This window comes from Oryctolagus cuniculus, chromosome 15 (genome assembly GCF_964237555.1).
Source record: "Oryctolagus cuniculus chromosome 15, mOryCun1.1, whole genome shotgun sequence".
NCBI lineage: Eukaryota > Metazoa > Chordata > Mammalia > Lagomorpha > Leporidae > Oryctolagus > Oryctolagus cuniculus.
The window spans coordinates 74,659,286-74,673,539 of NC_091446.1; the positions used below are offsets into that span (position 1 = coordinate 74,659,286).

Below are 14,254 nucleotides of genomic sequence, written 5' to 3' on the forward strand. Positions count from 1 at the left end.
CACTAACTCTGCCTTTCAAAAAAAAAAAAGATTTATTTACTTATTTGAAAGGCAGAGTTACAGAGAGGTAGAGATGGAGAAAGAGGTCTTTCCACCTACTGGTTTACTCCCCAGATGGGTGCAATGGCCAGAGCTGAGCTGATCTGAGGCCAGGAGCCAGGAGCTTCCTTTAGGTCTCCCACATGGGTGCTAGGACCCACGCACTTAGGCCATCTTCATTGCTTTCCCAGGCCATTAGTAGAGAGCTAGATCAGAAAAGGAGCAACCGGGTCTTAAACCAGCGCTGATATGGGATGCTGGTACTGCAGGCTGCGGCTTTACCCATGTGTGCCACAGCACTGGCCCCCTGTGAGTATATTTTGAAATTAGTGGCTAGGGGTCGGCCCTGTGGTGCAGCGGGTTAAAGCCTTGACCTGTAGTGCCGGCATCCCATAAGGATGCTGGTTCCAGTTCTGGCTGCTCTACTTCTGTTCCAGCTCTCTGCTGTGGCCTGGGAAAGCAGTCGAAGATGGTCCACGTTCTTGGGCCCCTGCATCCATATGGGAAACCCAGAACAAGCTCCTGGCTTTTGATCAGCACAGCTCCAGCCATTGCCAGTGGATGGAAGATCTCTCTCTCTCTGTCTCTCTGTAACTCTGTCTTTCCAATAAATAAAATAAACCTTAAAAAAAAAAAAGAAAAGAGAAAGTAGTGGCTAACAGAAGTAGAATCAATGTGACATAATGACAACCAAGGGAATGAGGAAATTGGGACCAAGGCAAAATAGACATAGAGAAAATTAGATGAAGCTGGGGCTACTCCTACAAGCACCCAGGAAGCCGCCTACCTTTGTAGAGCAGGAAGAGAAGGTGACTTCGAACTTGCCTACTGCAGAGAGCTCACATGACAGGCCAAGTACTTAGGGAGTCATCGGAGACAACCCAGCAGTTCAGAGATGCAAAGCTCTTCCTGCTGATGTTTCTTTCCCACTTCCTCTGGAGGCTACTGGGAACGCAGCACCTTCCTTAGCTCCGCGGACAGGCTGTGGGGAGTCGTTTCTTTACCATCTCTCCATCCAGCAGACGGCATAAACCCCAAAACGCATTTTAGTAATGCCTCTCTCCAGTGCTGATCTAAAGGATGCGCTCAAGTTCTGTCTGGCGTTTGCTTTTGCAGCGATCTCACTTAATCCTGAAAGTGTGGAGCCTTTTAGACCTACTTTTTTTTTCTCATATTAAGCACACATATTATTATCCAAAAATTCAGTCTTTACATACAGAGGTCGATCTAGAAAATGTCAGGCTTTTTTCTAAATATATGAGTATATTATTATATGAAATGTGGGTTTATAAATCCCCCGGCCACGTACAACCTCCACATGTACAACCCATGTGGAGACATGTTAGAAGTGGGTATTTTTCCAACACATTCCCCTTAAATGTTATTCATTGCAGCAAGCTGCTGGGGCCGACAAACGAAGGCGCTTCCAGGGCTCTAACTGCCACCCTGATGCATAAGGTTTCCAAGCAAGAGAGCTCTCAAAATCAAGTCCGGCCACTGAGGAAGGGAGGAGGAGAAGGGGTGGCCTTTGGGGGAATGGAAACCCCAAAGGGGAGCCGGTTCCTGGCACAAGGAACCCAGGCGCGCGGAGGTACTGCGTGGTTCTGAATGTCAGCACTCAGGGCTGAGGCCCCTTTTCCCTCAGCCTCAGCCGGAACCAGGGTGTTGGGGCGGCAGGCTGCGTGCGTGGTTCGGGCAGGGGCACTTGAGCGGCCTCGGTCAGTCCCAGGGCTCAGACCGCTCCTGACTTTCCGGAGCCTGGAGGACGCACGAGCTGACAGGTTTCACCGCGGTCGAGCATCAAATGTTCGTCCGAGCAGCTTCCCACAGGTGTGGTCAGCACCAGCCAGGGTAGGCGGCGGGGGTTGGGCCGAGCAAAGACCTGAGTCAGGGGGCAGAAAGGCAAGGTCAGCGGAGCGGGGCGGGGCCTGAGGTGGGGGGCGGAGCCTGGGAGAGGCTGGCGAGCGGGCGGGGCGGGGCCACAGGTGGGCCGAGGCCAGAGCTGGGCTGCAGGGGCGGGCCCGAAGGCGGGGCCTAGAGCCCTGGGGCTGGCGCGTGCGCAGCGTCTCTCGAGGGGGCGGGGCTGCGCGCGCGCGGTGCGCGGGCCCTGGAGGGCGGAGTCCAGGCGGGCGCAGGCCGAGGGAGGGGGCGCGGTGGCTCTGGGGTCCGGCGCTCCCTCAGGCCGCGGACGCGATGCTGGGTGCTGCGGCTCGGCCGGCGGGATCGGCGGCGATGTGACGGGCGGCCTCTCGTCTCACCTTCCGTCCTCGGGCCCACAGGTCGCTGGGCGACCCGCAGCTGAGGAGGCAGCACGATCCCCGCACGGTGAGTGGCCGGGGTCAGTGCTGGAGTAGGGGCCGGGGTCAGGGCGGGCGCCGGAGGCTGCCTGGGGACTGTGGGGGCGCGGTCCGATCTGCGGTGGCGGTAGAGGCCCGGGCGTCCGGGGGCAAGCGGTGGCGCCCTGCGGCCTCCAGCTCTGCCGCGCGACCCTGCCGAGCCCCCTGCGAAGCGTTCGAGGCCGGCGGGCGTGGACCCGGGAGGCCGACGCCCCCCGGCCCGCGGGGCTGTGGCAGCGCCCCGGGCCTCGGGCAGCTGGGGCTGCCGCCTTGCTCTACGGGGAAATCGCGGCGAAAGGCTCGGAGACCGGTGATTTCAAGAGCCAGGATGCTTGGGAGGGTTAATGGGGAAAGTACCGGCGTTCCCCGAATGAGCGGATATTTATTAACAACAGTTAATAAATGGGCCAAAACAAAGACACACCCTAAGCACCCTAAAATCTAATCGGAGATAAAACTTGGGCCGTGGTGGGGTGGGGAGAGGCGCGGAAATCCCACCGTCCCTTGTAGGTTCAGATGTTTTTCTCTCTCTCCTCCTAAAACATGTTATTTTTATACATTTTTTTAATGCACCCACTTTTTTTTTTGACAAAGTGAAAGCAGGAATGACTTCTTTGAGGTGGTCGGCTTGAGTTCCAGTCTCAATAATTGCAAATTCATCTTTGTAGGCTGCCCAGCCAATTAGGCTTGCTGTCCCCAGACTAGGCCTTCGCAGTGTGGAAATTACTGATGCACGGACTCTTCTTCGTGGCCCCAGATTGAAATGCTGGTGTTTCACTCCTATAGGTGAGAGACACGGAGCCTCAGGCTTTTAAATCCAGGCGTTCGAAAAGGCATCCCTCTTCTCCTGGCCTTGAACTAATTATTGATAGAACCTATTTGGTCATTTAAAAAAAAATAAAAATATCATCTAGTAGACTAGTTAGTAGAGTGGAGATAGAAGCTCCTTAAGCAAAGGGATTTAAGATCTTTCTTTTGCAAATAATAGGTGCAAAACATCTTATCTGATCAGGATAAGGATGTCAACATTCCTGAATGTTTTGCTTGAAGTCAGTCTCAGTTTTATTACTGCTTGCTTACCTTCATTTATTAAATCACTTTACTATTTTCTGTTCTCAACAACACTAACTTAAAATAATCTTTAGGCTAAAAATACACACTTGATTGAACCCTTTAGCCATAATTCATACTGTTTTCCTTCAGTCTTGTATTAACATGCCGTACCAAGAAAGTGCTAGAAGCCATCCTCAGGGCAGGAAATCTCCATTAAATGTTTTTAAACATTATGCCAGACCTGCGTTTGTTGCCTTGACCCAGCTCCTTTGACGTATGGAGGAAGAACAGGAGTGTGATTTCATGACTGGAAATCCTTCAGTGGTTTCCCGTTGTCTTTATTCTCAGTTTCTGGTGCTTGGTCCACCTTCTGGTTTGCCTGCCCTCACTCACCGTGCAGGACTCCTTGCGGTTTGTAGAAGATGACATCTTCCTTTGTGGTTTTGCACTGCTCCCTCTGTTGAGAATTCTTCTTTGCCTTGCAAACAACTTGCCCTTCAACACCTTACCAAAATATTACCTGCGTCTTGTCCAGACATCTCATCCTTCTTTATCGACCGATCCAATAATACACTGTCTGTTGGTTGGTAGTGTTTTTTCTATGTCTCTGTCTCCAGCAGGTTCTTGGGCTTCTTAGGAAAGGCACCTTTGCAGCTCCAGCGCATACTGTTGTGTGGCACAAGTGCTCAGGAAGTGGACTGAATGCGTTTTTGTGAATGCAGCTGTAAGATAGGTGAAATGTGTTAGACTGACTTTCAATATGGGAAAACCTACAAAAGATGATTGCACAGGGCACTAGAAGTAAAGATTGTTGCTGGTTAGGAATGAAATCTGAGGACAGGAAGAAACAACCCATTTTATGATGCAGGGGTAAAACGGGGCTTGGCCAGTAATGATGCTGCTGCATTGGTCCCAGGGCTTTGAGGGACAGTAACTTTTTTTTTGTTAATGGGCCTGGCATGTAACAGCCTTTTTTTTTTTTTTAATTTAATATTTATTTATTTATTTGAGAGGCAGAGTTACAGAATAAAGGAGAGGCAGAGAGGTCTTCCATCCGCTGGTTTTACTCCCTAAATGACCACAATGGCCAGAGCTGGGCTGATCTGAAGCCAGGAGCCAGGAACTTCCTCAGGGTCTTCCATGTGATTACAGGGGCCCAAGCACTTGGGCCATCCCCCATTGCTTTCCCAGGCCATTAACAGGGAGCTGGATCAGAAGTGGAGCAGCCGGGATGTGAACTGGCACCCATATGGGAAGCCGGCTGGCTTCGCACGTGGAGGCCTAAGTTACTACACCACCGTGCTACCCTGAGGGGCAGTAATTTGCTGGAGATCTGGTAGATAGAAAAGTACAGAGCTAAGTACAGTCCACATCTTCTGATTATCTTTGTATTTCAGTTTTGCCCCAGTTTCCTAATTGTGAATCTTAATTGTTTTATAATCTGAGTGGGGTAATGAGAAACTTGAGTGTGTGTTGGAAAAGGAATCTACTAGACTTGAAAGAATTGATTATTTCATTCAATTATAAAACATTTTGACTCTACGCAGTATGTCTCATATCTCCTGACCTCTTGCTGGTATATTTTTTACTCTTTTATGGTGTTTTGGGCCAAGGAGGTTGCCAGTTTTTCAGAGTGAGAGGGGGTCTGTTCTTGTACTTTTTCCTTCCTTGAATCATCAGCTGCCACTCCGAAGACTTAACAGCCCTTGATTGGCTAAGAAACATGATCATTCATCTGGGGATACAGGAGAAACCAAACCTTCACCATTCTACTCAGCCAGACAGTTTTAACTGCCGTGCTGGCAGGCCTCTCTCCACATCCCCATAACAAGTGGCTGCTGATCGCCATATGGAGATCCCACATACAGTTAGGCTTTGATGGTAAAATGAGATTTTAATATAATAAGGTTCCAGCTGGCTAATAGCATGGCTAAAATTACATGCATGGCTGGTCTGTATGTGAGAAGAGCCTATCTGATTACTCCTTTGTGATAGATAGGTTTTTAGGGAAAAAAATTGATGGTTATGTGGTTTCATGCCTTAGAAAAGTCAGTTTTGAAATGTGTACTTAGTGTGGTGGGTCTGATTAATTCCAACAGGCCTTTCATTTTATAAATAACCTAATGGTGAAAGAAAGAAAAAAAAATCAGGGTAAATTCTTGAGTTTTTTTAATTTATTTATTATTATAACCAAGAGCATAAATGTAATGTTTAATATTTGCTTTCATATTTAATGTTTTCTTTTTGCCATAGTTTTTCTACCTATAGATTATTGCACGAAGTTACTGTGAGTTATCTATTTCTTAACAACTGGACATCTGGGTTGCTTACTGTTTTACTAGTAATGCAGTTTGTCGGTAGCTGTTCATCATTGTGCTGCTTTCCTTAGGCTAAGGGCTGAAAAGGGGATTATAGGATTGGAGTATGAAGAAAGTTTTATCCATTTTGAAAAAATTGGCTAGATTCACTTCGGAAAGGCACTTATTTATACTGCTCCCAGCAGAGTTGATCAGTTCTGTCATACTTCTATAGACTTTTGTTTTTAAAAGATTTACTTACTTGAATAGGTAAACCAAACAAAGTAACCTCCTTTTTTTTTTTTTTTGATAAATGAGTACTTTCTTTTTCTAATAAACTATGGTAAATTTTAGACAAATCAAAATTTTCGTGAAAGTGATATAGAGGTTAATTGAAGCTTGTGTTGCTTTATGATTAACCAGGGGGTTGTTTTTGATTTAACTCTTACTGTTAATCATTGTAAAAAAACATGAAAGCAGAATCTGGGTTATCTGCTTCCTTCAGGGAGCCAGTCGTTCTAGATGAGACAGTCTAGCATGATGGTTAATGTGGAGTGGGTGCTGGGATCTATCCTGGTCCTTGGCATGGAGTTTCTGAATCTTCAAAGCAACACTAGACAGTTCTTTTAGTGTCTTTATTTTTTGGATGAGAATTTAGAGATAGAGTGATCTGTCAAAGGTAACAGAGCTGATGAATAATGGAACTGAAACTCAGACCATCTGCTTTTAAAAGGCACTATTTCAGGAGTAGGCTGTAGATCTCCCATCCCCCTGTTGGACTCTGGCTCCTGACTCTTGCTTCCTCCTAGTACAACCTGGGAGGCAGTGGTGATGGATCAAGTCATTGGGTTCTTGCCACCCACATGGGAGACTTGGGTTAAAGTTTCTACCTCTTGGTTTTATCCTGACCCAGTCCCAGCTATGGGGGCCATCTGGAGTTGAGCTAGTAGATCGGAGTGCGCTTGCTCTCTCTGCCCTGAAATAGATAAAAACTTCAAAAGGCATCATTTCGAAAATATATTATTTTGTTTGCTAAGGATTTGGACGTCATCCCTTTGGCATTGTAAAGATATTCAGTGCTTCAAAGTAAGGGGAGGATATTTCCTTTGGGGAGATGTGACAGTTTGGAAATATACTGAATTGTGTTCTGACAAGAAGTGCTTGAACTAGGTGGTACAAGAGAAATGAAGCCTAAATTGTGAGGGGGATTCGAGATCAGGGATATTTGGAAAGATGTAGGACTCTGTAACTGATTTGTTAGAATGTGGTAGGTGGAGGGTTGATTTGGAAGGCCTCAAGTGGGGTTATGTCACAAGAATGTGTGCTCACGGTGCTTTGTCATGTTTCCCTCACTGCACCGACCGCCATTTCTTGTACCTAACCTAGTGACACGTCTACCTCCCGCACTGGCTTGTGTGCTTGTCGAGGACAGGGACTGAGTGGAAGGCAGGAGAGACTGACTACAGGATGAGATGCTGCAGGAAGAAGTGCGAGATTGCACTGGGAAACACCAAGGCACAGAAGTGAGAGAGGCACAGGAAGATGAGGAAGCTCCAGCCTGGAATAGTAGAGCTCTTGTGAGGGAGAGGGGAGGTAAATTTTAGCACTAACAGTTCTGGCTGGTGTGGCCTGATGTTGACGAGCTGATGGCCAGTGGTACATAGAATGAAGTTGTTTTTCCTTTGTTATTGATGACTTCTCCCACCCCCAGCCCCCCAATAAATTTCTTAGTATCCTGGGGGCTTGCTTCCTCTTTTGGCCTCTAACTTGTGCTTGCTGCAGATACTGATGCTGGGGTGTGACTCAGCCTATTGAAATCACCCAGTCAGGACACTGGTTTCTTTTTAAGTGACTCAGCTAGAGTATGTTAGGTGTAACCTCTTGAGTTCTGCTGAATCAATTTCTTGGGAGTTACTTTTCCTGCCCTTAGAGACTTCTGGTTGGTTAAATTGCGGTTTGGAGCCATCAGGGAGTCAGGATTGTTAAAAGCTGGATTTATGAGAGCTAAAGGTGTTCTGTTTAGTTTCCCATGTTGATCAGTAGCTTAGTTTGAATGTAGCTGGATCAGCTTTGAGGATGGTCGGTCTTATTACCACAGATTATTCCAAATAATTAAGACTCTTGATGTGATTCTACAGTTACACAAGGTGTGGCAGCTGATTTAAAATTTCCTAGGAGGTAAAATTGCTTGCTTCCTAGGTTTGTTTTTCAGAGTCATTTAGGATACGAATTTGTCTTGGATTTTTCTGCTCTCATTTGCTTCAGATTGTCCTCACCTTCCACCCTCTGTCTAATCCCTCCCAGTTTTCATTGGCTTAGTTTCTGTATGTGGTAAGCAAGATAGAGAGGGGGAAAGAGGAAAAGCCGAGCAATTACTTCAGCTTTCCCCCCTTTGAGTGAGTGCCCCCCCCCCCCATTCCTAGCCATTCCAGTTGGGGTGGGCTCCTGCTCTGTGTGTGGGAATGGGTGGTGCAGGATGCAGCTCTTGAGCTGAGAAACAACCGGTATCTCAGGGGTTTGAGCCTTGTTTTGGAGGGTATTGAAAAGCTCAAGTGATAATCGTGGAAGTTAGCAAGTGCTTTCTGTTTCCTGGCATTCTCCTTTTTAAAATCCAAAAATTAGAGGCTGGCTTTGTGGCGATGCTGGCGTCCCGACTCAGAGTGCTGGTTCGATGGTTGAAGTTGTGGCTACTCTGCTTCCGATCTACTTCCCTGTCCCTGGGAAAGCAGCCGATGATGGACCAAGTGCTTAGGTTCCTGCCACCCATGTGGAGGACTTGGATGGAGTTTTTGGCTTCTGGCTTTACCCTGGCACAGCCCTGGCTGTTGTGGCCATTTGACAAAACCAGCAGATGGAAGGTCCCTCTCTGTGTCATTCTGACTTGCGAATAAATAAATAAATCTTAAAAACATAAGATGCAAAAAATAAATCCAAGCCCTGTTTCTTTGGATTAGTTGCCTATACAGCCCTCCAAGATATCAAAATCTTTGATGACTGAGTGGCTAGCATATACACTAGGGACCATGAAGAGAGGCAGACACCAGAAGGTACTTAGAGTTGTTGTTGTCATCATATTAATGATATTTGGTTGCAGCCTGAGTGCTTTGGGGGAAATTTGAGAGCTTTCTCTGACCATTATGTCTTGGCAGCCAGTGATAGGGTTGAGAGTAATGGTTTTTTCAGAAGACCATCGCTTAGAAAAGACTACTCGTAATAGCTGCTGAAATGTGTAGAATGTCCTGGTAATATCTTGGCAGAGTTGGTGGGCCAGTGTACAGGAACCACCCAGGTGATATTGTCAAGAGGTGAGGAAGCCCAGATAGCTGTCTTTTTTTTTTTTTTTTTTTTTTTTTGATGGCTTTCTTCCTTTCCTCCTCAAAGATCCATTTCTTTGGAACATGAAGGAAATTCATTTTAGCCTAATCTGTGTACTCATAAATGAATTGATTTTATCCTAATCTGTGTACATATATATGATATAGTATATATATACACCCTGTGTATTTCCCTCTTTCAAATGAAGATAGTGACTAGTGGGGAGAGGTGTTGAAGAATGCCCTCCATTCCCCACCCCAACCCCCAGAGCCCTGGCCTGTTATTTTCTAGTACAGAGTGAGTGAATTTTCCTAAGTTCAAAATGGCAGCTTTTATTCTTTTATTTAAAAAATAAATATTATCTGAAAGGCAGAGAGAGAGAGAGACTGACAGACAGACAAGAGCCATCTTCTCTATGCTGGTTCATTCACCAAATGCCTGTACCAGAGAGGGCTTGGCCAGGAGCCCAGAACTCAATCTGAGTCTCCCACAGGGGTAGCATGGACCCAGGAACTTGAGCTATCACCTGCTGTCTCCCAGGACGTGCTTTAACAGGAGGTTGGATTCAGGAGCCAGAGCCAGGTATCAAACCCAGGTTCATCCTCCCTGGGTGCCTTTTCTTGGTGGTGGGGAGGGGCATATACATAAAATAATTTTTTTTATTTGAAATTCAGAGTTACAGAGAGAGGGAGGGAGAGAGAGAGGGAGAGCAAAAGCTAGAGTGAGAGAGAGAGAATCTTCGATTCGATGATTCACTGTGGACCATAGGCTGGGGCTGGGCCAGGCCGAGGCCAGGAGATGGGAGCTTTCTCAGGTCTCCCATGTGGGTACAGGGGGCCCAAGCACTTGAGTCATCTTCTGCTGTCTTCCCAGGGGCATTAGCAGGGAGGTGGATTGGAAGTGGAGCAGCTGGGACACAAACTGGTGCCTACATGGGATCACTATGCCATGACTCCACCTCAGATGTGGGTGTCTTAACTGCTAGGCTAAACACTCACCCCTGGAATACTTTCATAAAAAAGAAAACCATTTTTAGAAATTCAAAGAAAAATTTAGATTGAAATGTAAATGAGCCTTTTAGGGAAAATTTTGATGGCTACTCTTTCACCTCCTCTTTCTTTTCTTTAATGTACCTGAGCATCCTTTTACTATAATTGTTTATGAATATTGAGTTGATATCTGAGATGAATCCAGAAATCCTGTTGAAAGCACTTATTACAGTTACAGCACTTTATGTGCCTCTTTCTGTGGTTCATTTATGTTTGACCAAGTAGTAATCAATACTGAGTGCTGGAGCGTCTTTTCTATTGCTTCTTAATCCACTTAATTGGTCTTTCTCTGGATTTTCCTCCTTTATTTACTGATTTGTCCTTCTGAATTTTGGAATTCAAAAGATCTGATCAGGTGCTCTTATTGCTGAAGAAATCTGTGGCTCCTTGTTGTCTACAGAAGTTAGTTTGCCTTCTTTTTTACTTCTTTCTTCCTGCCGGCACATGCCCTCTGCTCTGTGGGATTGGAATTGCTCCCTTAGGGATTCCAAGGCACATCTGATGTTTCTTACATAGGACTACAGAATAAAGGTCAGATTCTGTATCAGGATACAGCCAATCTTCCCTGAGTTGCCTCAGCTCTATTAAAACTCAGTCCCTAGGGGCCAGCGCCATGGCGCAGTAGGTTAACGCCCTGGCCTGAAGCGCCAGCATCCCGTATGGGCGCCAGTTCTAGTCCTGGCTGCTCCACTTCCCATCCAGCTCTCTGCTATGGCCTGGGAAAGCAGTAGAAGATGGCCCAAGCCCTTGGGCCCCTGCATTCTCGTGGGAGACCCGGAAGAAGCTCCTGGCTTCAGATGGGTGCAGTTCCAGCTGTTGCAGCCAATTGGGAAGTGAACCATCAGATGAAAGACCCCTCCCTCTCTCCCTCCCTCCCTCCCTCCCTCTCTCCCTCTCTCTCTCTCTCTCTCTCTCTCTGTCTCTGCCTCTCCTACTCTCTCTGTATAACTCTTTCAAATAAATAAATAAATCTTAAAAAAAAAAAAAACTCAGTCCCTAGATTTGATTCTTCTCCTTCCATCTCCATTAGTGTTCTCGCTGTCACCATCTTATAGGTTACCCATGTTTCTGTAAAGTATCTTTGTCAGTTCTACATCTCATTAGTTACTAATTTCTATTACAATCCAGCAAAGTTTTTTTTTTTTTTTTTTTTTTTTTGCCACTTCCTGTGTTCCTCACTTATTGGTGCTACTGAGAGGATGAATCAGAGAAGACCAGTCCACTATCCATGAAGATGATACCTCTATGCCCTTGTACCTGCCATTCCCCTCCCTGCTACCATTCATTTTAGCAATCTCATTAAACTACTTTGTCTTCCTAAGAGCCCGGTGTAGTGTCTCTTCACGTAGTAAAGCTACCAGGCATATTTTCCTCGTGCCTCTTCCACTCATAGTTCATATTGTTACTTGTCTTGTTCTAACATTTCACAGTTTGTTGTAGTACTTGTTATAGTTTGTTTTCCTCTTGCCCAAACTTCCAGACACTCAGTACATTTTTGTTGAATGAATGATTGAATAAAGAAAATAATTACTCAGCATTGACCTAGTTTGATTGACCCATTGGATTGGTTATTTACATAATTTATACAGAACATAAAAATGAGCAATGTAAATATCATTCTTAAACACAGAATCATATCCCAAGGAGTGTTAGGAAATTGATGCTTTATTAAATATTCTCACTGATAAATAAAGAGATGTGTTGATGATTTTCTTATATCACAAATCTGTTTTTGTTTGCATTTTTTTCTCCCCTCTAGTTTTATTTTTTTCCCCTCCTTGACAGTTCTATTTGATTGTTGTCTGTTTGGATGTTAGCCATGCTTTCACCCTAAAAGTCAACATATTTTAAAACTCAGTTCCTAAACTTGATCCCCCTGCTGCCTTCTTTAGTGTTTTCTCCATCATCATCTTGAACATTACGTAGTTTCTCTGCAGTATCTTTAAGTCTCACTTCTGTATCTAATCAGTTAATAAGTTCTGTTATAATTCCAGAAACATCTTCTGGCTCTTTCCTGTGTTCCTGACTTATTAGTACTAATATAGAGGCTACTAAGGGAATGTCCCAGTCCACACATGATTATGATACATTGTGATGAGCATAGTAATAGAATCAGTGAAGTATCTAGGACACTATTAGGAGATAGGAAAGAAGCAACGTGTTTTTTCTACTCTCATGTACTACTCAGTACTGCACTTTTTTTTTTTTTTTTAAGGATTTATTCATTTGAAAGTCAGAGTTACACAGAGAAGGAGAGGGAGAGAGAGAGAGAGAGGGAGAGAGAGAGATCGATCTTCCATCTGCTGGCTCACTCCCCAAGTGGCTGCAATGGCTGGAGCTGCATGGATCTGAAGCCAGGAGCTAGGAGCTTCTTCCAGCTCTTCCCACGCAGGTGCAAGGGCCTAGGGACTTGAGCCATCTCCACTGCCTTCCCAGGCCACAGCAGAGAGCCGGATCAGAAGTGGAGCTGCTGGGAGTCGAATTGGCGCCCATATAGGATGCTAGGCACTGCAGGTGGCAGGTTTACCACTATGCCACAGCACCAGCCCCAGTACAGCACTTCTGACACTAGATGTAGGGGGATTGTTTCCCTAGACACCAAATAATTCTGACGACAGATGTTTTAGCAGACACCAATGGGATGTCCTACAATTTAATTCCAGTCTGATGCTGTCTATCTGGAGATAGCCTCAGATCCCAAAGGATTCCAAAGGATAAAGTCTCACAAGATTGCAGCTCACTTCAGATGCCAATTGCAAGCCCCAGGTTGTAACTTGTGTTTATGACTGACCAGCCATAAATCATGGATCCCATGACCTCTCGTTGGATTCAGTTAATTTGCTAGAGCAGCTCAGGGAACTCATGGAAATACTTTACTTTGATTGATCTATTTGTAACTTTAATACAGAGGTTATAGGTGAACAGCCAAATGAAAGAGATGAGTAGGACAAGACCTTTGGGAAGGAATGTGGAATTTCTGTGCCTTTCTGGGAATACTGCCCTCTAGGTAACTCTGTGTATTCTGTGATTTGGAAGCTATCTGAGTGAACCCTGATCTTTGGGATTTTTATGAGGCTCCTTCTGTTGGCATGTTTGATTACATCAGTGGCCATTGGTGATCAGCTCAACCTTTTACCCCTTGGCCCTCCCTGGGGATTGAAGGGTAGGGATGAAAGTTCCAACGCTCTAATCATGCCTTGATCTTTTTGGTGATCAGCCCCCACCCTGAAGCTATCTAGGAATTCCCAGTCATTTTGTTAAGATACAGCAGATACTTCTATTACTCCAGAGATTCCAAAGGTTTTAGATGGTTTGTGCCAGGAATCAGGGGCAGAGGCCAATATATATTTTTTATATCAGAAAATCACAGGCACCTTGAGAGTAGAGAATATCTCTTTCATATATTCCTCAATTTTTACTCAGGCTACCACCAGCCTCCTTTGGGTCCTCATTACTATTTTAAGACCTTTCAATAGCTTACCCTGTCTAAACTCTCTTATTCTAATCTAGTTCATCATGCACCCTGTCATTATAAGAGTTGTCTCAAAAAAAAAAAAAAAAAAAAAAGCTATATGTCTTTCCTCCTCCTGTTTTCACAGGATAAAACCCAGAAATAAAGTCTGGAATTCAGCAGCTTTGTCCAGACTTCCTTTTCTCATCTTCGACATGTGAACCTTCCATCCACTTTTTTGTCTGTATTCTGTTTCAGACACATTCACACATTTTCTGTCTTCATTATTATACTTATTCTCCCTCAACAATGTTTTATTCTTTGGTTACTGAAATTGTATTTATGCTTTGACTTGGTTCCTAATTGTTAAATCTGGTGCAGATCTTTTAGATGATCATACCACGTTCTTGACATACCATACTCTCTTTGCTTTCTAAGATGATCACGCTCTCCTGTTTCTTTTTCATATCTGTTCTCTCTCAGTTGTCTGTACTGTCTCTTACGTATTCACCCCATTTTCCTGTGTGGTTAGTGATGCTGCCAATATTACCCAGTTGCCCAAAGTACAAATCTGGGGAGCATCTTGCCTTCTGTTCTCATCTCATTTTTCATTAGTTGTCAAGTATTGCTGTTGGATCTGCTCCCTCTCCATTTCCTTTACTATTCCCTTGGGCTAGATATAATATCCTGAGTAGGCCACTATAAAATACCCTT

General features: G+C 45.1%; 2 protein-coding genes across 21 annotated transcripts in view; one reads left to right on the forward strand and one right to left on the reverse strand.

The window, feature by feature from the left end:
• The window catches only part of LRIT1 (leucine rich repeat, Ig-like and transmembrane domains 1), a 105,094-nt gene extending 103,173 nt beyond the window's left edge, over positions 1 to 1,921 (reverse strand). Inside the window, exon 1 of the mRNA XM_070057954.1 lies at positions 827 to 1,921. The gene's annotated coding sequence lies outside the window, so the exon portion shown is untranslated. The remainder of the gene's footprint in view (positions 1 to 826) is intronic.
• A 203-nt stretch (positions 1,922 to 2,124) lies between these two features.
• The window catches only part of CCSER2 (coiled-coil serine rich protein 2), a 187,694-nt gene continuing 175,564 nt past the window's right edge, over positions 2,125 to 14,254 (forward strand). For 8 of the 20 annotated variants that reach the window (XR_011382492.1, XR_011382490.1, XR_007914244.2 and 5 more), the window contains exon 1: positions 2,127 to 2,364. The gene's annotated coding sequence lies outside the window, so the exon portion shown is untranslated. Of the gene's footprint in view, positions 2,365 to 3,043; positions 3,162 to 14,254 lie in introns of all 20 variants that reach the window. The other 12 variants (XM_051833009.2, XM_051833010.2, XM_051833011.2 and 9 more) reach the window with 8 other exon arrangements.